This window comes from Pantherophis guttatus, chromosome 7 (assembly GCF_059756535.1).
Source record: "Pantherophis guttatus breed Tessera chromosome 7, ASM5975653v1, whole genome shotgun sequence".
Taxonomy (NCBI): Eukaryota; Metazoa; Chordata; class Lepidosauria; order Squamata; family Colubridae; genus Pantherophis; species Pantherophis guttatus.
In genome coordinates this window covers 18,824,063-18,847,772 of record NC_142069.1, presented here as the reverse complement: position 1 = coordinate 18,847,772, position 23,710 = coordinate 18,824,063, and the positions used below count along the sequence as shown (strand labels likewise).

The 23,710-nt window shown below is 42.4% G+C and overlaps 1 protein-coding gene across 8 annotated transcripts in view; it reads right to left on the bottom strand.

Moving 5' to 3' along the window:
- RESF1 (retroelement silencing factor 1) overlaps positions 1–21,344 on the bottom strand; it is a 43,513-nt gene extending 22,169 nt beyond the window's left edge. For 3 of the 8 annotated variants that reach the window (XM_034403375.3, XM_034403371.3, XM_034403374.3), the window contains exons 1-3: positions 19,007–21,344; positions 17,180–17,345; positions 9,795–9,892 (exon numbers count right to left, since the gene is read on the bottom strand). The gene's annotated coding sequence lies outside the window, so the exon portion shown is untranslated. Of the gene's footprint in view, positions 1–1,673; positions 1,784–9,794; positions 9,893–17,179; positions 17,346–19,002 lie in introns of all 8 variants that reach the window. The other 5 variants (XM_087873096.1, XM_034403373.3, XM_034403372.3 and 2 more) reach the window with 5 other exon arrangements.
- Positions 21,345–23,710: the final 2,366 nt, after the last annotated feature.

The window sequence follows — 23,710 nt, the reverse complement described above, 5'->3', positions numbered from 1 at the left end:
TCAATTCGTCCTAGAGGCTTTAGGGCAAAATTCTGGCCTAATTCTTCAGAGAATATTTTACATCTGCTCTCTGATTTACATACGTACAAAATGTCGTTTACATAAACCAAAACGGTTTTTTTGGTGCCCTGGTAACTTCTGATGAATGCATATTCATCAGCTGATGATGCAGAAAAACCCATCTGCCTTAGACGTTTGGTAAGACATTCATACCACCTCCTGCCCGATTGCTTGAGACCATAGAGGCTTTTATTTAAGAGCCAAACATTACCTTCCTTATGATCTACACCCTGAGCAGCTTTGACATATAATTCTTTGTCTAATTTAGCGTGTAAATACAGTTTGTATATCAAACTGGTATACACTCTCCCCTTTTATGGCAGCTATGGTGAGCGCAGTCTTAACGCTCTCAGGACGTACTGTAGGCGAGAAGGTATCAATGTAGTCATCAGGGAATCTCTGTGAGAAACCCTGTGCAACCAACCTTGCCTTATAAATAAATTTGCCCTTTTCAACTGGCTTCTTCTTGAAGACCCATCTAGTGCCAATTACCTTTTTACCTTTTGGTAATTTTGTGGGTGTGAATACTTCTAATTTCTTTAGACTTTCCAATTCTATATCCATTGCAGTATGCCAATTCTCCTGCTCTTTTTTAGGCAGCTTTAACACATCCTCATATCTTTGAGGTGATACTGATATTTGATTAACAGAGGTAACATAATTTTCGTATCTCTTGGGTTTCTTTCCCCTAGTTAATCGAATTGGCTTTTTAATTGCTTCCTCATCTGTATCATAACTATTTGATGAGCTGTCCTCCTCATCACTGCTCTTCTGAATTTTTAAAGTGGAGTGCCCCTTCTTCCATGCTACTCCCTTCTTTTTCTTTAGTATTCCTTTTAAAGGTCTGGAGGGCATGCACTCTCCCTCATCCTTAGATCCAGATGTGTCACCATCACTAGATGGATTTTCTGACACATCTTTTACCTGTTTGTCCAAATTACGATTAAGACTGGGAGTCAGGATCTCGTTGGCATGAATCCTGCTCCAATTTGTACTCTCATGAAAAGTAGCTGACCTTGATATTACAATTTTTCCGTTTGAGTCCACAAACCTAAAAGCTTTAGATCCAGATTCGTATCCAATGAACCTTAATTTAATTGATATCTTATCCCCCTTCTTTCTTAGTTCCTTGGGGATGTGTACATCTGCCATTACTCCAAATACATGGAGATGTGTTAATTTTGGCTTATGGCCATACACTACCTCATATGGGGTCTTCTGCACCACACTGGACCATACCGGGTTGAGAGTGTAGTTTGCATACAAAGCAGCTTCTGCCCAATATGAGAAATCTAAATCAGCATCCTCAAGGGTGCACCTCGTCATTTGCTACAATACACCATTTCTCCTCTCCGCCACTCCGTTTTGAAAAGCGGAGTAAGGAGCGGTATGCAAATGTACTATGCCCTTCTCTTTCAGCCAATCAGAGAACTGAGCTGAGTTGAACTCAGTTCCTCTGTCAGTCAAGATCTTCTGGATGTTGACCTTGTGCTGATTTTCAACCAGGTTGCAGAACTCCTTAAATTTGGATAAGGCCTGATTCTTGGATTTGAGGGGATAGACAAATCCGAACCTATGATCATCAACAATGGTCAAGAAGTAATGATTCTTACCAATGGAGGGTTTCAAAGGACCCACCAAGTCCATGTGCACCAACTGGAATATGTGCTCAGAGTGCTTCTCAGATTTCCTGGGTGTTGGCTTCACTTTGGATTTTGCACTCCTGCAAATGGAACAATCCCCAAAAATATTACAGTCTTTAATTCTTATCCCCTTGGAGCACTCAGGCGCTTTCTGCACCACAGGGAAACTCATATGACCCATCCTGCGATGCATGAGGTGAGCACACTCATCATGGAGTGGTTTGCCAATAGAAATTGCATTGGCATCCTCGGGCCTTTCATTGCCTTGCTCCAGATTGAATCCCACACACTTTTTACATTTTGAATCATATTTACAATTGTAATTACAACTCCTCTTTCCTTGTGGACCCTCAGTCTCTATCACAGTAGCAAAATTATTGTTAAAGTTGAATTTGTCCTTTTTGTCATCTTTCTTTGGCCATCTGCCCCTTCTCTGGATTGCAGGATTAGTTTGTGGCTTTCTATGTGGGGTAGGTGATCCCCTTCTGTACCTGTCACCAGAAGGTGCCCTTTGACGTGCCCTGGCGTTGGCATTACGCGGGCAGTCTCTTTTGTAATGGTCCCTGGACCCACAGTTTAAACACTCCCCAACAGTGTTTACCCTTTCAGGGCTATTAGATCTCCTTGTTGGTCTTTCCTTCCTGTGGAAGACCACCCTGTCCTTCCTCAGGTTGTCCTCTGCAGAAGGCCTTGGGCCTGCCTCTGGGACCTCAGCCTCGGCTGGAGTAGTCCCGGAAATGGCCCCGAAGACTGGAGACGCCACAGGAGAGTCCACCATCATGGAAGTAGGTAAGGAGCAGGCCGCAGTCATTGGAAGGGTGTCTGTGTGGGCCGCTGTCACACGGTAGGTGTGAGGGAGCTGGAAGGTGGCCCCGAAAGCCTCTGTCAGTATTTTGACTGCATTTTCTATCTCAAACTCGGTAGGCGAGCTTCTTGTTTTTGTTGCTTGGGCCACTGCGACCAGACTGGTCGCCTGGGCGTGGGCCCATTCGGCCAGTGCTGGTGTCATGCTCGGCACGGCTGGGACCAGCAGTGCCACTGCTGCCAGCGGAGCTAGCTCTTCAGCTGGCTGGTCGCTTTGGGCCACCGCAGCATTATATGCTGCCAAGTGGGTGGCTTCGATGCCAGTGCCCACTTGCAATTGTGGGTTGCTGGTATCTGACATATTGACAGGTGGCGCCATTTTTGTAATTTGGAGTAGACCATTGAGATCTGCAACCAGGTCTTCGCTTGCTGTCTGCAAGCTGAATGCTTGGAGTATTGCAGACCTCATCTCGTCCCTTTCTGCAGAATTCATATTCGAGGTTAGAAGGGTGTCCTTCCTGTCTTGGCTTCTGTAGGTTGAGGGCTGTCATTCGTGGCTGCGAGAACCTCTAGAACCGGTATATTCGCCTTGGTACCTGTCATATCTCTGGCTTCAGTTGCTATTGAAGCATGTGGCACTTCAGCTGAAGTCGCCTGGCCCCAGGTTCAGTTAGTTGGCGTTGGGGTGCCATGCACCTGGTGAAGGCTCGGGTTGCTATCTTTGTCTTTCTCATCGATTTGAGATTTGGCATTTTTGTTTAGTAGATTGTGATAAGGTTTGGTCTGCTATCAATTGCCGTGGAGGTTAAATCAATGCACCGTAAAACCTTATCTCTATAGCAATCTACTATAACAAATGAGACTTACTAGCAGTTCACAATAAACTGTTTTTATTTACATAATAATAAAAACAATATCTATTCAAATACTGAATAGTATGTCATTCCTTTTCTTAAATATCCTGTCAGATATATATATATATATGTAATCACTCTATGTGATTATAGTTCTGGCTATTCTTCCTCAGAAGGAGTCTTTTAAAACATCAGATCTACCTCTGATCCCTAATCAGAACTCTCCTAACTGCCAATTTACTGATGACTAACTGCCATCAGAACTGCCTTTAAACTGCTTACTGACTGCAGAACTGCCCTTTAGAACTGCCCTCTAACTACCATCTAACTGACATTTAGAACTGCAGAGCTGCCCTCTAACTGACAACTAATTAACTACTAACTGACAATAGTTTTCTGTCAGGAATCTCCTTTTATACTGTCCTAGTGACAGTTAGGGGAGGGAATATAAAAGCCAGGGAGTTTCAAACCCATTAGCCGCTTTCTGATTGGCTTATTTACTTGTCCATTCCAAATGCCATTAATAGGCACAGCAAATGAGAAATAACTTTTCTCTAACACCCAGCCTCCTCACTGTCTGACTCCACTGCCAGCTCCGCAGGCTGCTGGCGGACCACAACACTTTGCTTTTGATGTACGACTTTACACATTCTTGTAAAGAATAATGGCAATGGCATGGACATTATTGATGACCCTTAGAAATTAAGACATTGAATTTGAGTGATCTCTCAAGCAGTTAATATTACAGGTGTCTTCAGTCTCATAATCTATCACTCAATCTATTTGAAGACAGAACAGTATTCACTCAGGTGTTTTGTGTTCATTGCAGCATGGACACATGGACATGGACAACAGAAAGAAAAGCAGAGTTATATGAGAAAGAAAGGAAGGTAACAGCCAAACATGGCAATGTTAAGGCTACAGTACCACCTCCAAAGAGCTTCATGTTCCTGTAACCACAGTTATTAACATTATCAAGAATCTCAAGGTTCATGGAACTGTAGCCAACAACTATGGACATGGTTACAAAGAGACTCTATCCTAGTTTGAACAGAAGGATAATTCAAATTATAGAGAAAGGACCAAGAAAATTGGCTGACCACCCCAAGATCAAGATACAACACAATATCAACTTACACCATCCTTGCTGATGCATTATCCAACTGAAAGAGGCCTTCACGATAGAAGACCTAAGAACACTCTACTTCTGAAATACAGATATAAAAATCCAGACTGGAGTTTGTAAAACACATGCTGCATACCATTTTCACTTGTTTTATTATTTACAAGAATATGGTTTGTCATACATCAAAAGCAAAATGTCTATGGAATAAAGGATGATGGATACCATTCACTTCTGTCCATGTCAACTTATTTTTTGGGGAATGTGTGGAGGTGGTACCAATAAGTTTGGCAATCTCTATATTGAAGTGAAATACACTTACAGCTTGCTGGATCAAAGTTATCAATAACCATCTTTATACGACGCACATGCTAGGTCAATGGACATTTTATATTATGCTTTAAATGTCAGGCTAAAAATGTCCATGAATATAGTTATAAAAAAGGCAACTGAACCATATTTATAGTCCTGTCGTAAGCTGGAGCCACTCCAAGGTATTAGAGATTTGCTTTCCAATTGCATCTAGATTTCTTGGTTACTTTCTCCAGTTTCTGCTAAAAATGCTTGATGCACTTTGACACATCCTTGCGTCCATATTAGACTGACAATCCCCTTGTATGTCAGTGTGGCTTGCAGCAGAATTTCCTAGTGAAAAGTGATCATCATCTCATATTTTCTAAGCAAGATGAAAATCTTAAGTTTGATTGCCTACTGCTCTGTGAGATTTGAATTTCTCAAGCTGAATCAACAGGAGACACGATGAACAATACAAGAGCCTTTATTGAAGCTTTTGCAAAAGCTGGCCCTCTGTGCTAGTCTAGGTAGCTGACCGAAGGGCAATGAGACAAAGGAATACAGGCCTTTAAATACACTTTCCAAGACCATGCCCCCATAACTGCCCCTTTTTGGGTTCACAATCTTATTATTCTCTTAAATGGTTATATGACTATATCCCCCTACACAATCATTGCTACATCCTTAACAACAGTTGCCATATTTTAACAATAAATTATTAACAGGACATCTGGTGTCATGAGAGTTGACTTCCTGGCAATTAGCTTTTTGACCCAGATTTTGCTTTTAACAAATAATGTCCTTGTCATAATAGATTGATAATTTTGCTAAATCAAATTCTTGCTTAATATTCCCAAATGGATTCTGAGGTTACACAGAGGATAAGCATGGCGTAACGATTGCTCTTTACTTTTACAGAAATAATTCTTATTTCTCTCATGCTCCTTTAAGACTACTTGGCCACATCTTTAACCTTTTTGTTATATGACATTTTCTGTTAATTCTGAAATGTCAAGTCTTTTGTAAATACAATTTGAAGCTGTTCACGAATAAGCATTGTTTTGCAAGATATTGTGACATTCTTGTGGTTTGGGACATTTTATAAAGGCCCATTCTGATGTGATAGTTTCATGGCTGAGGAATAATGCAGCATTAGCAGCCTACCTATCGTATTTTTCAGAGTATAAGACTCACCTTTTTACCCCCTAAAAGAGGGTGAAAAACTGAGTGCGTCTTATAGTCCGAATGTAGCCCCACCCACCCACTGGCTTCCACCCTTTGGAGGTTGTTGGCCTCTGCGTGTCGCATTTTCTGGTGGTTTCAGGTGACGGGGATCCTCACATTGCCAAAAATGAGCATCGCATTTTCTGTTTCCGCATGCTGGGAGATGGGAGGCGGAAATGGTTAGGGTGACGCTTGGAACTGGCTGAAAACTACTGCCGCCACGTTTTCTTTTTTCTTTGCAAAAAGTTTTTTTTTTTTTTTTTCCAAACATACAAATTACATCTTTTCGGAACAGAGCTTTGATCCGGTCATCAATTTGTTCAATTCAATCTCACTTCTTTCCCCCCCCCTCCTTTTTTTTCCTCTTTTATTTGTACATCACTTCTTTTTTAAAGCTTATTATCCATTCTCTATTTTTTTTTTAAATTTAAAAAGAGAGAAAAAAAAAAAGGATCTCTTTATTTTTTTCCAACCCTTTGACCATTCTCAAATTTTTTAAGGTTTCCAAATAGTTTGCTTAAAAATCTATTTTCTGTCGGGTATTTGTCTCTTTAAAGTTACGTTTCAAAGAAAACATGATGCATGGAGGCAATGCTCTTGCAAAGCGGGCGCTTCTGTGCGAGATGTGTAAGGCAAGGTGGCTCGCTGCCTGGCCTGCCCCTTTTCCAAACAACCCAGGCTGAGGGCAGTCAGCTTCTCCTTCTGGCCCGGGAAACAGATCTGGCCAGGAGGAAAAAGAAAATGAGACTGCGGAAAAGGAGGAGGAGGGCATGCGGCTCTACGAATTGCTTTGGGGAATTGGGGAGAAAAACACCGGAAAACGCAATGCATGGAGGCAATGCTTTTTCCTCCCCGATTCCCCAAAGCAATTCACAGAGCCGCACGCCCTCCTCATTTTCCGCAGTCTCCTGCAGTTCCAAAATCCGAATGGAAGTGAGGACGCCGCTGATCCTGATGCTGGTAGGCAGAGGCAGAATTCTTGTTTTCTTCCCCCAAAATTAAGGTGCGTCTTATACTCTGGTGTGTCTTATACTCCGAAAAATACGGTATTTTTCTCTAAGAAGACTGTCCCAGGTAACCCTATTTCACAGAGTCTATGAAGTCCCTTAATAATTTCTGATTTGCTGACTAGCCCCAGGACATCATAAATAGAGCATTGTTCTTCAATATATTACACAACAGTACGTTTCTCTAATGAGGCTTGTTTTCTTCTATTCCCACAGTCTAGAACATGAAACACAAGTATTTGAAAAAAGGAAACAAGGCAAATGAAAGAGAAAATATTAAATAAATGATCCTTGTCCTGTTTGGTAACTTGAGTCTGCTCTCTGAGGGGCTGCATATTATGCAATTGCTTAAGTTGCTAAAAATGTAAGAATCTAGCAAGGAACATTAGAAACGGCCACATGGAAAAGGAAGTGAGAGTCTGGGAAACTGCTGAATTAGCAATTTCTAGGCTAATTCTGCCGACTGCCAGCAGTTCAATTCTCACTGGCTCAAGGTTAACTCAGCCTTCCATCCTTTCGAGGTCACCCCATATTGTTGGGGGCAATGTGCTGACTCTGCTTAGAAAGGGTTATAAAGCACTATGAAGCTGTATATAAGTCTAAGTGCTATTGCTATAAACGATCTAACAGGGCAGGGTTGCTTCAATTGCCTGAAGATGAAAACCTATCATAAAAGCCATAAAAATCTCTGTCTACATATCTTACATTATCCTTCTGCATAGTATTTCAATAAAATTTAACTCACAGCTATGATTATGGCCTCCCATTCACTAAAAGGGTGTCGGGAATTTTCCCCAGCAAAGACAATTTGGCTGCCACATTCTGTAGCAACTTCAGCTTCTAGACCAAGCACGCAAAGAACTTTGGATCTCTAGAAATAATAGCACAACTGCATGGACATTGTTATCAGACTAAAGTCCACTGCAGTAGTGAAGCTACTGCAACAGGTGCTACTTTACAGAGTTTATCCAGAAGAATACCAGTCGATTATATCAAAAATTGCTGATGAATAAGATCAATAGAGATGCAGTCTCCTTTCTTTCCTAAAAGAGAGCATCCATCTGGGGGCTCAGTAAAAGACAGATCCAACAGGAAAAAGTTAGAGCCACCTTCTCCAATTAGAAGGCAGGGTTTATAAATCTTTCTGCCCTGTGACAGAAACTATCCCTTTCAGTTATGGTCAATTCAGCTTACTCATTACAGTACTGAATAATTCACCAAAATAACAAAGGTTGTTTTAGTCAAGAAAACAGGAAAAATGGAAGAACCATGCATAATAGCAAACAGAGTAAGGCAGTTTACAGTGATTCCTTAATTGCTTGAACTGACTCTAAATTTTTCCCCCTTCAAAAGAGTGTCAACTGTTTGTAAGTAAAAAAAGTATTTATATGGTAAATTATCAGTCCCCAGGGATGGAACTGACAGTAGAAGTATATTTTGGCAATATTCCCAAAGAGGATTAGTAATATTGTAAGTACATTTGGCAGTACCATGTAGCCCAAGTTATGTTTGCAAAGAGACAACTTTCTCTTTATCCAAGTAGATAATTCTGCCCAAATCATTATTCTACTAGTAAAACCCTGCTGTTAATTAAAATGAGCTGTTGGGGTGGTAATGGTATTGCTAATTGAGCATGCCAAAGCAATGCATTTGCTAATTAACAGCTCTTGTAAGCCTTCTCTGTTTTCCTGTTTTATAGCAGACCAATGGGCTATCAAACCCTCACCTTCTGCACCATTCCTAATGTTCTTACCAGCCTGCCCGCCTCTAACCTTTGCCAGGTACATTCTCTAGGATGGGAAGGATCTGGGCAGAAATTGGGAAAATTCTTGCAATTCCCTCTTGTCTGATACAGAATTTAGAATAGACCTTGGTCAAAAACAAGGATCTACTCTTAATATCACTTGCCTTTTGGCATATGCATAGATTCCCTCTGACAGAAAGAAATTGTGAGAATTTTCCAATCCTTTCAGCAGAGGTTAGGACTATCAAAAAGAAGAAAGGAGTAACAGCTGTCCCAGGATGAAAGATTTGTGTTCCTGAGATGGCCCAAGTGAAGAGTGATCAGTCAGAAAAACCCCTTACCTGCTTAGGAGAACAGAGCCCAAAGCAATTGCTTGTCCAAATATTATTCTTTCTGTTAGTCCCCTCTCCAAACAAGCAGATTTCGTCTTTTAAGCCACCATTAAATTTCGTGTCTTGAATATTTTCACCTTGCAAAATATTTTGAATAATGTTGGTATTCACCAAAAACACAGAGCAGAACCTCTCACAACAGTAACATGGGATATCAATCCCCTTTGCTCCGTTGTCTTTAGACGTGGAGAAAATATATCTCACTTGCCTACTGCAATGAACAGGTAGATCAAATCAGGTCCCCATCTTGTTGAGATCTCATGAAAAATCCCAGGTAGAGGCCCTATTCTCAGTAAGACAAGCACCGTCTCCTCTCCAGGAGACAAAGTGCCTTCAGGACTAGCTGTAATGTCCCTAGGTTTACCTCATTAATAATCTGTGTCATCATTTCGATAGGAACAAAATCCTTGCACCAAATCATTGAGTGTGTGGGCTGTCCATCACATTAGATTTTAGCCAATCTGTTCAGCAATCGGTGCAGTATTCTCCATGGCAAGCATATGGAATTAGCCACCACTTCTGGAATTCTCCAACAATATACATATTTGAAATCATCTTCACTTGTTCAAGGAAGCTATCGAGCAGCCAATAGGTGATACACCACAGTAACTCCAGTCTTTCTTATTCAGCTAGTAAAGCAACTCCTTACCTGCCTTAGTTCCAACAGATTTTCTGGTGACCAAGGTGAACTTCCTATGGATAACAGCAACTCTCCCTCCAATCTTCCAGCCTTGGGATCACACTGCACTGAAAATCATATACACAGTAGTCTTAAACACATTTGAGAAAGGTAAAAATCATTCAGGGAAATATGCAATTTTTATCAAGATGGCTGTAAAGCTCTACCCATTTGCGGTGACATTATCTGAGGAAACACCTTTTCCTCCGTGTTTCCACCCCAGTCCTAAAGAATAGAAATGCTGACTAGAATTTTCCATGCTGAGGAACAGCTGGTGGAACAGGATTTCTCCATGGAGGCTGCCTCTAGTTATGAAATATCCATCCCAAAGATGTTAAATATTATATGTTATGAATATGTTACAAATATGATCTATGTTATATATTAAAAGTAGCTGGACGCCGGTGCTTCACTATGTGATTGGGCAAGATAAATTGACACTTAAAGCCTGAAACTTAATGTAGAATGTGTAACTCCGTAGCATCAGAGCGTGTTAATATAAGGCAACTGGCAGTTGGAACAGAGGGGGAGTGGAAGTAGAATGTCCCAGCCCACAGGCCGGATGAGTCACGCACCGGCCATGCCCACGCCCGGTTTAGCGAAGGGGTAGCATCAGAGCATGTTAATATAAGGCAACTAGCAGTTGGGACAGAGTTCCTTTCAGGTGGGGAGGGGGTGTAGAACATCTAACTCCTTAGCATCAGACCATGTGAATATAATACTATATATGAAATACTAATGATTTAATGTTCATTTTGAAAAACCCTTTCTTAGCAAGCACCTAGAAGCCAAGAGGAACATATGGGCCAAATTTCAAGTTTGTAGGCTTTACAGTTCTGGAGATTTTGTGATGAGTGAGTGGTATTTGGCTTTTATATATATAGATAAATATATTGGGCTTGTAGTCTAGCCATATTTATTCTTTGCATGAATCCACTGGGAACCTTACATTGCTGGAATGTGTGCAATACTGATGATAACAAAAGGTCCTGAATGTGCATATGAGTAATTTATCATTGATGATAACAGCTGGAACATTAGTGGGTGCAAGCAATGCAATGGATTGCATTTTTCATGGGGTCATAGAACAGAGAGTAAACATGTGAAGTTCCTGATGTGACACATGAATTTTAGAGTAAACAAGTTGGGTATAAACAGAAGACTGGAATGAACCCAGACCTCCGAAGTGCAAGATGACACCCTAAGTCTGCTTCCCAGCCCATTCTGGTCACCTGTGTTGAGATTGTATTTGAGTATTGTGTGAATGTGTAGCCTAGTTGGGCAGCAATACTTACAGCAACTTGAGTACTATTCTGGGAGGTGCATTAGAAGAATTATTGTTTAAAAATGTTGCACACACCTGACAAGTTATTATTGTATGGAAAACAGGAGGACCGGTACTATGTATGCTGGCTTGAATTTCTGAACCCAAAGTAAGATATAAATCTAACAAACAGGTTGAGAAATGAAACAAATTAAAACAGATTATATAAACAATTCCAGGGTACTGTTAAAATCCAACAGGTGTGGGTCTCCCTACAGCATTCTAAGATGAAATACAAACTATATATCCTAAGATAGTAGTCCAACAAATATTAAATCATCTGATTTTATATTCAATAGTTCTGGTGGAGGTTTTATTGTTTTTAAGCCTCTAAAAATAAATTATTTATCAGAAAGGGAGGAACAAAACAAATCCTGTAGTAATATGTTAAACTTAACCTGAAAATTATAGTAAAGTAGGACGTAAAGTGAAATTTGGATATAAGAGTGAAATGATACGGGGTTGGCTTGGATGATCTCTAAGGGTCCCTTGATTTGTTATTGTAAGAGACAGTTGCTGAGTTCAAAAAGTCAAACCGCAGAGTTAGCTAACTTTCTCTTTCCATGTCAAAATGCAGAACTAAAAACCACATGGATCAGCGTGAATCAGCTTTTCTGCCTAAGCAACAAGGGACCTAGACATTAGGACTGATTTCACATATTTCCTGTTTTTGCCACTTTAGAAGACTATAAGAACGCGTGTCTTAAACAGAACGTTGTTCAGATGTTAGATGATTATTTTATCTGTCTGAACCATTTTGGCCAAAATAAAGCTTCTTTTGACTTCAAAATCCGACTCCTTTAATTTTCTGCAACAATAGGACAGTTTGTATACAGTAAAGAAGATTACTAGTATTCAATAGTTTTAACATTAGTTCATATAAAAGCAGGAACTAAAGAAACTTCTGACATATCATGTACAGCATCTAGTTGAACATATATATATATGAGACTTCGTCGAAACGAATGATACTTCGTCGAAACGTTGCCAAGACACCTCCAATTTTATGCGGGAGAAAACCCGAATAACCAAAGACCTACATATATATATGTGTGTGTGTGTGTTTGTGTGTGTGTGTGTTTGTGTGTGTGTGTTTCCTCTAGCCAGGTTTTTCCTACGTAACCAAGGTTTTTCTGCAGCCCAAGCTCAGTAGAATCACATCCATTCGATTCTGGGCTTTTTTCTTCTTTTTGGCAGCCAGCAAGTTCTTGCTGCCAGGTGAGAGACTTATATAGATCTATTTCTGGCTCGTTAGCTATCATCAGTAAGCCACACCCACATCTCATGTATTCTCCCTGTAAAGGTACAATATCTATTTTCTTACCTTGGTTTCGTAGGAAAAACCTGGCTAGAGGAAAAACACACATAAATCCTACGAAGAAGTAAGAAAATAGATATTGTACCTTTACAGGGAGGATACATGAGATGTGGGTGTGGCTTACTGATGATGGCTAACGAGCTAGAAATAGATCTATATAAGTCTCTCACCTGGCAGCAAGAACTTGCTGGCTGCCAGAAAGAAAAAAGCCCAGAATCGAGTGGATGTGATTCTACTGAGCTAGGGCTGCAGCAAAACCTTGGTTACGTAGGAAAAACCTCTTGGCTTCTAGGTGCTCACTAAGAAAGGATTTTTCGAAATGACCATCAGAGCATTAGTATTTCCTATATTATTATTAACACACTCTGATGCTAAGGAGTTCTACTCCCACTCCCCACCTGAAAAGAAATCTGTTCCAAATGCAAAACACAAGCAGAGGAGTTTCAGTTTTACTTTTACAGCAGGAAGCAGCTTTACTACAGAACGCTTCAGCTAAGCCATGCCCAGCCTCCTTCCTGTCTCCTTCTTGCTCACAAAGCAAATACTGCTTGACTTTCCAAACACCCCTCAACTCTCTCACACACTGACAGGATGCTAGCCAGATGAATAACGATGGATGCTGCAGGCTGGGACATTCTACTGCCCCTTCCCCTCCCCCTCTGCTCCAACTGCCAGTTGCATTATATTAACACACTCTGATGCTACGGAGTTACACATTCTACATTAAGTTTCAGGCTGTAAGTGTCAATTTATCAAGCCCGAGCACAGTTTCGTAGCGAAGCATGGACGTCCAGCTAGTAATTTAATATAAACTGAGAAAATGAAATTGGTTCTAAGTATATAACCCTCAGCATTCCTATAAACGGAGGAACAATTATAATTAGCAGCTGAAGGCTGCAATCATAACATACCATAGGGAGTAAGTCCCAGTGAAGTCAGTTGGACTGACTTTCAAGAAAACATGCAGAAGTCTGTGCTGCACACCTAAAATTTTAAAACATATTTACTTGAAAGTAACTCCCATTAAAAGCAGCAAAGCATATTTTAAAACACTGATGCAAAAGACTGGGACAAAATATTCAAAGTATACAAATTTATTATCTAAATATGGCTTCAGCTCCCTAGCACACACTAATTCAAAAATTTCAGGATCAATTGTATGATTTGATTTTTTAAAAAAATGAATTTCACTTGTTCCTACTATGTTTCCTGCATATTTGACTAACGGTGATTCAAAAGGAAATTTGCTATGGAGCACAAAGACCAAATGAAACAATGAAAGCCTTCTAAAAATGCACGTTTGTAATGTATCTAAAATAACAGGTACAGTACAGTACAGGCTGTTATGGCCTTGCTTTCAAATCGTGTTTATTGTTAGGAGGAAACAAGGTTTTAGTAAGATGATAGAGGAGTCACATCTGTGAAAGAGGGACAGTATCAGGTCTCCAGAGAAACATATCAGCAATAATTCAACATCACCTGGGACATTTTTTATGCTAAGTGTTTTCAGGAAGTATACTTCCTGAGAATGCTCAGAAAGATAAATCTATCTCAGCATCTACTTCTGTCCTACTATCGCAGCACCATTGAGAGTGTCCTGACATATGGCATCCTTGCACAGTATGGGAGCAGCTCTGTAGCGGGCAAAAAAGCTCTATAGAGAATCATTAAAACTGCCCAGAATATCATCGGGCTCCAGCTACCAGCCCTGGATGACATCTTTGAATCTCACTGTTTGAGGAAGTTGCATAACATTCTCAGAGACTCTTCCCGTCCTGCTTACAATCTTTTTGGACTGTTGCCTTCTGGCAGAAGATACAGAACAATTAAAACTCGGACCACACGTTTTCTGAATAGTTTTTATCCCAGAGCTATAATTGCACTCAACAATGAACTAAAGGGCCACTGTCAGTGAGCTATTGGACAGCATTACTTGGTCTGTTGTGTGGATGTTTGGGTGGTTATGGATTAGCACAAAAAATAGAAGCTATGTTCAGCTTTAAGGCTTTTTCAAATTGGTGGGTGCTTTTTTTTTTCAGGCCTGCACCTCCCATCAACCACAGGCAGCACAAACATTTTATGTGCACCTGGAGGACACCAGTTGGGTAGGTTGCTATAGACCCATAAAGGAAAATAAGAAAATGTCAAGGGCAAGAAAAACCACAGCTACAATTATTTCTACACCAATCATCACTGCTGGACTACCATGAAGACAGGAAAAGATAGAACCAGATCAAATTGTTAAATAAGATTCAACATTTATTTTTCTAGCACAGTGCGTTATATCAGGTAACTAGATCTGGCTGCAAATATCTGGACCATGATAGGTCTACAGGTTATTGCCAATAGTCAACAATTTCCTTAGTAAACTTCAAGCAGTGGCTGAATAAATCTGAAAGTTTGCTTATTATGATATGGTTGTGATGAAACTAATTACAAGGGTGGACAACCCAATAAAATAATTATTTCCCTAGAAAATTATAGTTCCACAGATCTGGATAGCCAAAAAACTCATAAATATCCAACAATCAAAGATTATTCTTTACTGAGGACACTGAATTATCTCACAGTCCATATCTACTGTAATTTAAGATAAGAGTCTAGAGTGATTCCTGCAATTTCTGCAAAGCATTAGCAATGCAGACACTAGAGGTTCAGTGTAACTTTTTATCAAGCTTTGATAAAGGATGCATGCACTACTATATCACATCAGTAACATCTATAGAGGAGGGGCATATTAAAATTTACAAGATGGTGGGCACAATGATTGAAGCCTTACCCTTTTTGTACATGAACTGATGTTGCACATGTGTACAAAGCTGGCAGTGCTTCTACCATACCATGTTATCCATCACCTTGTATAGTTTTGACTCCCTGAGGAAACACACTTTTTCTCTTTCTACATTCACTGGATCAAAAAAAGTTATGAGCCTTGGTGGCGCAGCAGACTAAAGTGCTGTTAAGTAACACCAGCTGCCTGCAATTACTGCAAGTTCAAATCTCACCAGGCTCAAGATTGACTCAGCCTTCCATCCTTGCGAGGTAGGTAAAATGAGGACCCGGTTTGTGGGGGCAATAAGCTGACTTCGTATAAAAAAGAACACCGCTTGGGGGGGGGGAAGCCCTACTAAGCAGGTATATACAAAAGTATAAAGACTATTGCTTAACACATTGTAAGCCGCCCTGAGTCTCCGGAGAAGGGCAGCATATAAATCGAACCAATAAATAAACAATAAATAAATAAATCTGTTTGTAAAATTTATTGACCACCCATGTTACCTCAGGGCAATTCTAAATCTGAATGTGATTCAATGTTTACTAAGAATAAGGTTACATCCCATAAAACAAGTTTATTAAAATAAACACAGAAGAAAAAGACTTAGTCTATCTGAATAAAAAATCACATTCTAATCATCAAGGTTCAGTCTGAATCAGGTGGTCAATCCAACTGATTGTTAAGGTATTTAATTTAGTAGCTGGAACAGTTAGGTGTATAATGGGGCAGAACACACAGTTGTAGTTGGAACTGTGGTTCAACTACAACTGGTTGGAGAGTGCTGGCTCAAGCATGAGGCAATCTACGCTGTGATTGGTTGCTGTGGGTGTTAAGGTGGAGTTTCCCCTTTCCCCCCTTTTTTTTTCTGTGTGCTCTGTATGCTGTTTAGATTTACCTCATGATATATCTGTGTTCCTGACTATCTAGTCTACTATAAACGATAAATATATTTATTTATATAAAACTACAAGTTCATGTCAGTGTCTCTGACTTCATTTGGACATTTGCTGTGCAATTTTCTCTGACAGATTCTCTGTCCAGCAAAACAAAGAAGTCTGTAATAGCTGAGCTGGCCCTCATTGGTTCCCATTTTTTGAATAAAGTCTTCCAATTGCTTTTGCTAATTTTGCCTTGGCCTTCATCATTCTGGAGGGGAGGGTATTCAGAGCCAATCAACTCCCACATTTTAGGGTTTGTCCAAATAGCTTAAAAATCCATTCTATCTTCCATAACTTTCCATTCATTACTTTGCATAACCGTCTTAGATGTATACTTAAACAAGATCCATAGCGGTCAACCCATATATAACCTGTACTTTCAGCTTTTTAAAAACATCCTACTATATAGCTACGTATCTTAAGCTGCAAAGGCATCACATTCACATAACTTCATATTCCATTCCACTTTTCCCAATTCTCCAGATACAGGTAGTCTTCGAATTACGATCACAATTGAGCCCAAAATGTTGCTAAGTGAAACATTTGTTAAGTGGGTTTTGCCCCATTATATGTTTTTTCTTGCCACTGTTGTTAAGTGAATCACTGCAGTTGTTCAGTTAGTAAAATGGTGAACCTGGCTTCCCCATTGGCTTTGTTTGGCAGAAGGTCGCAAAACAGGATCATATGACCCCAGGACACTGCAACCGTCATAAATAGGAACCAGTTGCCAAGCATCCGAATTTTGATCACGTGACCATAGCGATGCTGCAGTGTGAAAAATGATAAGCCATTTTTTTTCAGTGCCGTTGTAACTTTGAACGGTCTCTAAATGAACTGTTTTAAGTCAAGGACTACCTGTATACTAAGGCTGCAGCTACTTCATATCCTGGCCACCTAGGGAAAAAACCCTTTTAAGCAAGTGATAGGAATGAGTAAAACTGACAGGATACTGATATATAGAGGGGCTTCCAAGAGCCCAGTAGTGGGAAGGCCACTCACTTTCTACCCATTCTCCAAAGCAGCACCAAATTTCAGAGGCACATCATTTCTATCCTTCAGGTATCAGTAATCCTCCAGATGGGTGAGGGGGTCTCAGTGATGTGCAGTCTTCTGCTCCAGGCAAAGCTAGAGGCCCCCTGGTCCGGGTCTCCAATTCTCTCCACAGCTTGGGGGGGGGGGGGGGGCAAAAAGAAACAAAGAGAAAAAGAAAGAGAGTTCCAATTAGTATAAACCAGTGGTTCCCAACCTTTTTTTGGCCATGCCCCACCTAAGCATCTCTAAAATCCTGATTGTCCCTCCCCCCACATATAATTCTTTATTTACTCAAAAAGTGAACTTTACTCACGGGGAGGAAGCCTAAAAGGCCATTAACTTGGTTTAAACAAGGTTCAAGTTGCCCCCATTAAAAATCAAATTGCCCCATTTTATCAACAGTTGGAGAAGAGGTATACACGAACATTAAAACAATTAAAAATGTTGGGGAAAATGTTGTAACGAACTGAATGAAGATGTAAAAGCAAGATAGAAATGTAGTAAGAAAAATGGGGGAGAAAGGAGGCATAAAATGAATTAACATTGTTATGGAATGATGGGACCAAATAATATTCCTGGGTCAGCCAGAGGCAGTTTTATTGCGCAGTTTCAGAACCAATTGGACAATTTTGAACCAAGAAGAGCTCTGATACAACTGCTTTTATACATCTCCAAGAAAAAAGGATTTTGCAAGCACAGCAGTTTTCCATATATGGTTAACATACATTTGTTACATTATAATTGACACTTTCTAATTACTAAATTCTTTCATTATTTTCTAGTACATGAGATTATTTTAGCTAAACAACCTCAATTCTGTGTTTGCTGATGCGTAGATTCATGACTGCTTTTGGATAATAATTAACTTTTTGTTTCAGATGGATGTCTCTGCATCCTTGACAGATAGGCTCCTCAGAAGATATTATATATATATATATATATACACACACACACATATATATATACATACATATATATATATAAAACCAAGAATGGAATTTAGCTGACCTATTGTAATTTCTAAACAAGCACATTTCTTTCTTTAATAATGTGAATAAAGAGGGTCCTTCAGTGTTCATATAGCTGATCCTGTACTATTCCTACATCATTCACATTATCATAAACGGAAAAAATTGGAAAGAATGTTGTAATAAATTAAATGAAAACATATGATAGAAACACAGTAAGAAAATGATGGAGGAGGAGGAGGAAGTAGAGGTCACAAAATATGTACTCAGATGACACACTGTATGATTAAGGATGCATTGTTTGTTTGTTTAAAAATTTTTTTTTTTTTTTACAAAAAAGTAAAATCAAATTGCCCCCGTGTTGGGAACCACTGGTATAAAACTCTTCCCCTTCTGGAGATAAAGCGAAATCAGCATCCAGCATTCCGAGACACTTTCATCTAACTGGGAAGTTATGAAGCAGCAAAAAAAAACAGCCAGGCGGGGAAAAAAATTCACTCGGGCTTCCTTCGCCTGAATCCTTCCCCCCCCCCTCCCCTTCTGCTATTCCCATGCCCGGCTTTGCTATTTTGCACCAGGGACAGAGCAACCCCGCTAAGGGACGGCTAGGGGAGGGCCAGCTGACTCCGGCAACGACGCGCCTCCTTTCCCGCTCGGCTGCAATTAAAAGAGCGGCGAAGCGGGCCTTTCCTTCGCTCCGTTCGTCATTTCGGACACCCCAACCCCCAAGCCCTTTCCTTTTCTCCCACGCAACCCGTCCATTCCCACAACTCGCCTCCGGGCTCCCTTTGAGAAGCACGCCGGGGCTGAGGCGCTACCTACCTACCTATCCCCTCGGTGGCCAGGCGGGGCTCCCACCGACGCGGTAGAAGTGGAGGGCGCGCTCTGGCACGGCCAGCCACCTCCCGGGAAGCCAAGTTTCCAAAGACAAGGACGGCGGGGGAAAAATCTCCGTCCGAGGCTCCCAGGTTCGGAAAGGAAGGCGCGGGGCGAGAGTAGCTTTCCAAAGGCGAGCGCGCCCCTTTCAGCCCAGCGCCGAGACGAGGAAGGTTCGAGCCACTGCCTGGCTGAATCCGCCGGGAGAGCGAGCGAGGAAAGGCGGCCGTGCGCCGAGGAAAGAAGCAGCAGGAGGGGAGGAAAAACAAGGAGCCGCCGCGGCTTCCTAGAAAGCGTCCCCCGCTCTCCGCCTTGCGAGCCGCCGCCGCACTGAGGTTCGGCAGTCCCGAAAAGCTCCTCTTGGCTTTTCCGCCCCCAAAGCTTCAGGCGGGGCCGCCCACGAGGCGAGGGAGGAGAAAAACAAGCCTCCTCGGGGAGACTCGAGGCGCTGGCGGCAAGGCGGACGCCGTTCTCCGTGCCGCGCTCCGCGAGCGCTCTCTGCTGCCGAGGCCGCGCATTCCTCGTCGCTCGCCTCGGTCTTGGGAAGAGGGCGGTGAAAAGGAAGGTCCCCAAGGCTGGGCCCGACCTCTCCAGAGACGAGTGGGAGGGCTTTAGGGTAGACCAAAGCGTCGGTTCTTGAATATCGCTCCGGCCCGCAGACGCTGAGCCGAGAGTCTCGACGCAGGAGCTTCTGCAATAATGTGAGGAAAGAGTAACTTAAAAAACGGGATGAGCGTCGAAAGAGGTTGTGAGGACACGTCTATGTTTGCTGAGGGCATTTCCCCCCCCCCTCTTGCAGAACCGTGACTGGAAGCCGAGAACGCTTTTTTGACTGAAAACACGCCGGACGGTAGAATAGCCCCAACCAGGGAATTGAGCCGTCGATGATCTCGGTCTCCGGAGCTTCTGACTAGCCTGCTCAATACTGTTTGAAATCAGTAAAGGTGGGGGTTTTTTTGGTTTTTTGTTTTGGTCTGTTTCTGTCGGAATCGGAATCATTTGGGAACCCACTGGTAAGTGACTTCCTTCCCCACTTAGAACAGTGATTCTCAACCTGTGAGTTGGGACCCCTTTGGGGGTCGAATGACCCTTTCACGGGGGTCGCCTAAGACCATCGGAAAACACATATTTTCAATAGTTTTAGGAATAATTTTATGATTGGGGGTCACCACAACATGAGGAACTGTATTAAAGGGTCACGGCATTAGGAAGGTTGAGAACCACCTTCCTAATGCCGTGAAGATAAGAAGAAAGGAAAGACGCTAAAAAAAAAAAAGATTTAAACTGAATTTCCAATGTTTCTAGAATAACAGCAGCAGGAGGGTTTATTTCCTTTCCCTGATTTTTGTTTTTTTTTGGTTAATCCAAAATTATTCTGCTGTCATTCTGAAGATTCTTCAAGGAAGCATATTGCTGAATAATTGGGGTTTTTTTTTAAAGACTCAGAGAAATGAGAATTATTCCTGTAAAGAAAAGAGCAATAGAAACGCCATATTTATCCTCTGTATAACCTAAGACAGGAGCTGTGAGACATTAGCTACGGAATTTTAAGGAAATAACAAGGCTATAAATTTATTAGTACATTCCATGCTGGGAAACTAGTTGGCACACTAAACATAACAGGAAAGCAGTTGTCATGCTAAAATTAATAATGTTGTTATTATCAGGATGTAGCAGCTGTCAAGTGGGTAGAATGACTAGGAAACCAGAGGTTAAGACTGTGCTTATCTGATGCAAACTGACCAATGATGGGGTGGGGATTTGGAAATGTATTTAAACTCTGTACTCACTTGTATATCATTGCTCTTGTGTGGCTCTACCCATATGAGCACAGAAGGCCAACTTTTGCGAAAGTTCAAATAAAGCTCTTGTATTGTTCAGTGTCTCCTGTTGATTCAAACTGAGAAATTTAAATCTCACAAGACCAAAACAAACACACCAGCTAGTAAAGAGATTTAAAGCTTTATTGTTTACTTTAGCAAGTAAATTTAAACAGAGTCAAAAAACTTGCATAACACACCAGGCAAGATGGTAAGAACCCTCTGTTCAACTTTCAGGAGCCTTAGATGGAACAACAGCAGAGATTATGAGAAAGCCCACTTTAATCCATTTAAATTTATGTATTGCTTATTATTTAGCACATAATTATAGCTCTGATACTTTGGAATTATTCTGCTGGTGAACCTACTTGTTCGGTATATATCAGTGATGGTGAACCTATGGCATGCGTGCCAGAGATGGCACGGAGCACCCTCTCTGTGGTCACGTGAGCTGTCACCCCAGCTCAGCTCTGCCGCACATGTGCACACGCCTCCCACCGGCCAGCTGGTCTTTGGGTCTCTGTCACTCATGCGCGGTGGACAGCGCATGTGGAGGGCGCATGTATTTGTGGGGTGAGGCGCATGCATTCGTGAGGGTGGGGGGCATGTGTGCATGTGTAGGGGGCACAGTGCATGTGGGGTGCGCATGCATGCATGGGGCCACACGCACATTGCATTTGGGGAGTTTGCATGCACGCGCGCTTTGGACATTCGGTCTGGAAAAGGTTAGCCATCACTGGTATATATGATGACACAAGAGCAGTGTTGGTGAACCTTTTCGGCACTGAGTGCTGAAACAGGAGCGCGTGTGTGTGAGCGTGTATCAGACACCAGAAGAGCAGCCACCCAGTGTGCACGCACACGCCAGGAAGATGATCTTCCGGTTTGTGGTGCACACATGCACACCAGTGAGCTGGCCTTCGCATGCGCATGCACGCCAGAAAGCAGAAGACAAGGTGGCTGGAGCGCATGCGTGCGCTGGAAACTAGAATATCATCTTCCCGGCACACAAATGTGTACTTGAGGGCTGCTCTTCTGGTTTTCAGCGCTCCCAGATGTGTGAAGACCAGCTGGCCGAGCAACGGGTGACAGCTTGCGTGCCAGGAGAGATGGCTGTCAGCGTTCCAGAAAACCCCCGACTCCCAGTAAAGACGCGGAAGCAGGCATTTTCCAAAGTTCTCTTTATTAGCAATAGGTAAACTGGCACACTGGGAAATCCCAAATCTGAAAAACCCGGGCTTTCCTTTACTAATACAAAGCTCCCAAAACCAACCCCTTTCTCCCCCTTTTGGTCACATGCTCCAATCACTGTCGGTTTCGCCTTGGCCCAGCCCTTGACCACTCCTCCTCCAGCTGCTGGACCGCCCTGATCTTGACCGATAGGAAAAACTGTTATTATGGCTACTACCTCTCCTCTCCTAAATCCCCCCTCCTATTTTCCCACACATGAGGAGATGGCAGCATTGAAGCTTCCAGCTTAATATGGCTTCCAAGGCTGACAATGGCTCTGTGTGCCACTTCTGGCACGCGTGCTATAGGTTCGCCATCACGGCACTAGAGGGAAACCAGACTATCTGCCTTTGTATTTAGGAATGTCTACTTGTCAAGATGATAGATAAGACCCTGGTAACCAATTACTTATGATGGAAAAGCTAAGAACCCCTTCCCCTAATATCTTTATTGTCAAGGTTCCAACTTACGAATCCAACCAACTCAGCATTCTGAGACTTGAAACTTCCTCAAAGAACTGTTTTATTTAGTACATCATTTTGACACGAATGAAAACAAAACCAACTCTTAACTATTTCCCATGGTTTCAACATAATTAAAAATTAACTAGCTCCGTCCCCCATTGTCACGGGTCACATTGTCCAATTAGGTGTTCTGGTGTTTCCCTGGTAACTCTTAGTCTCTGGCCAGCATCTGTTGAGGTGACCTTGGTTCCAATTAGACAATGCATTGTTATTGTCTGGTCTGACATTCCAAATCTCCCATGCAAAGGTGGTTGAGAGTGTGGTAGCGCGGCAGCTTCCCCGGTACCTGGATGAAGCTGTCTATCTGGACCGCTCCAGTCCGGTTTGTGGCCTGGGTACAGCACAGAAACGGCATTGGTCGCGTTGGTGGATGATCTCTGGAGAGCTCGGGATAGGGGCTGTTCCTCTATCCTGGTCCTGTTAGACCTCTCAGCGGCTTTTGATACCATCGACCATGGTATCATGTTGCACTGGTTGAAGGGGCTGGGGGTGGGGGGCACCGTCCTGCAGTGGTTCTCCTACCTCTCTGACCGGTCGCAATCCGTGTTGACGGGGGCAGCGGTCAACCCCGAGGCGCCTTGTTTGTGGGGTGCCACAAGGGTCGGTCCTCTCGCCCCTTCTGTTCAACATTTATGTAAAGCCGCTTGGTGAGATCATCAGTGGCTTTGGGTGGAGTTCCATCAGTACGCTGACGACACTCAGCTGTACATCTCCACCCCAGGCCACCCCAACGATGCCCTTGAAGTGATGTCCCAGTGCTTGGAGGCTGTGTGGGCCTGGATGGGGAGAAACAGGCTCCAACTCAACCCTTCCAAGACCGAGTGGCTGTGGCTTCCGGCATCCCGATATAGCCAGCTGGTGCCATCGCTGGCTATTGGGGGCGAATCACTGGCCCCCATGGAGAGGGCTTGCAACTTAGGCATCCTCCTGGATGCACGGCTGTCTTTAGAAGAGCATATGACGGCCGTGGCCAGGGGGGCTTTTTATCAGGTTCGCCTGATACGCCAGTTGCGTCCCTTTCTGGATCGGGACTCCCTACGCACGATCACTCAAGCACTCGTCACTTCCCGCCTGGACTAC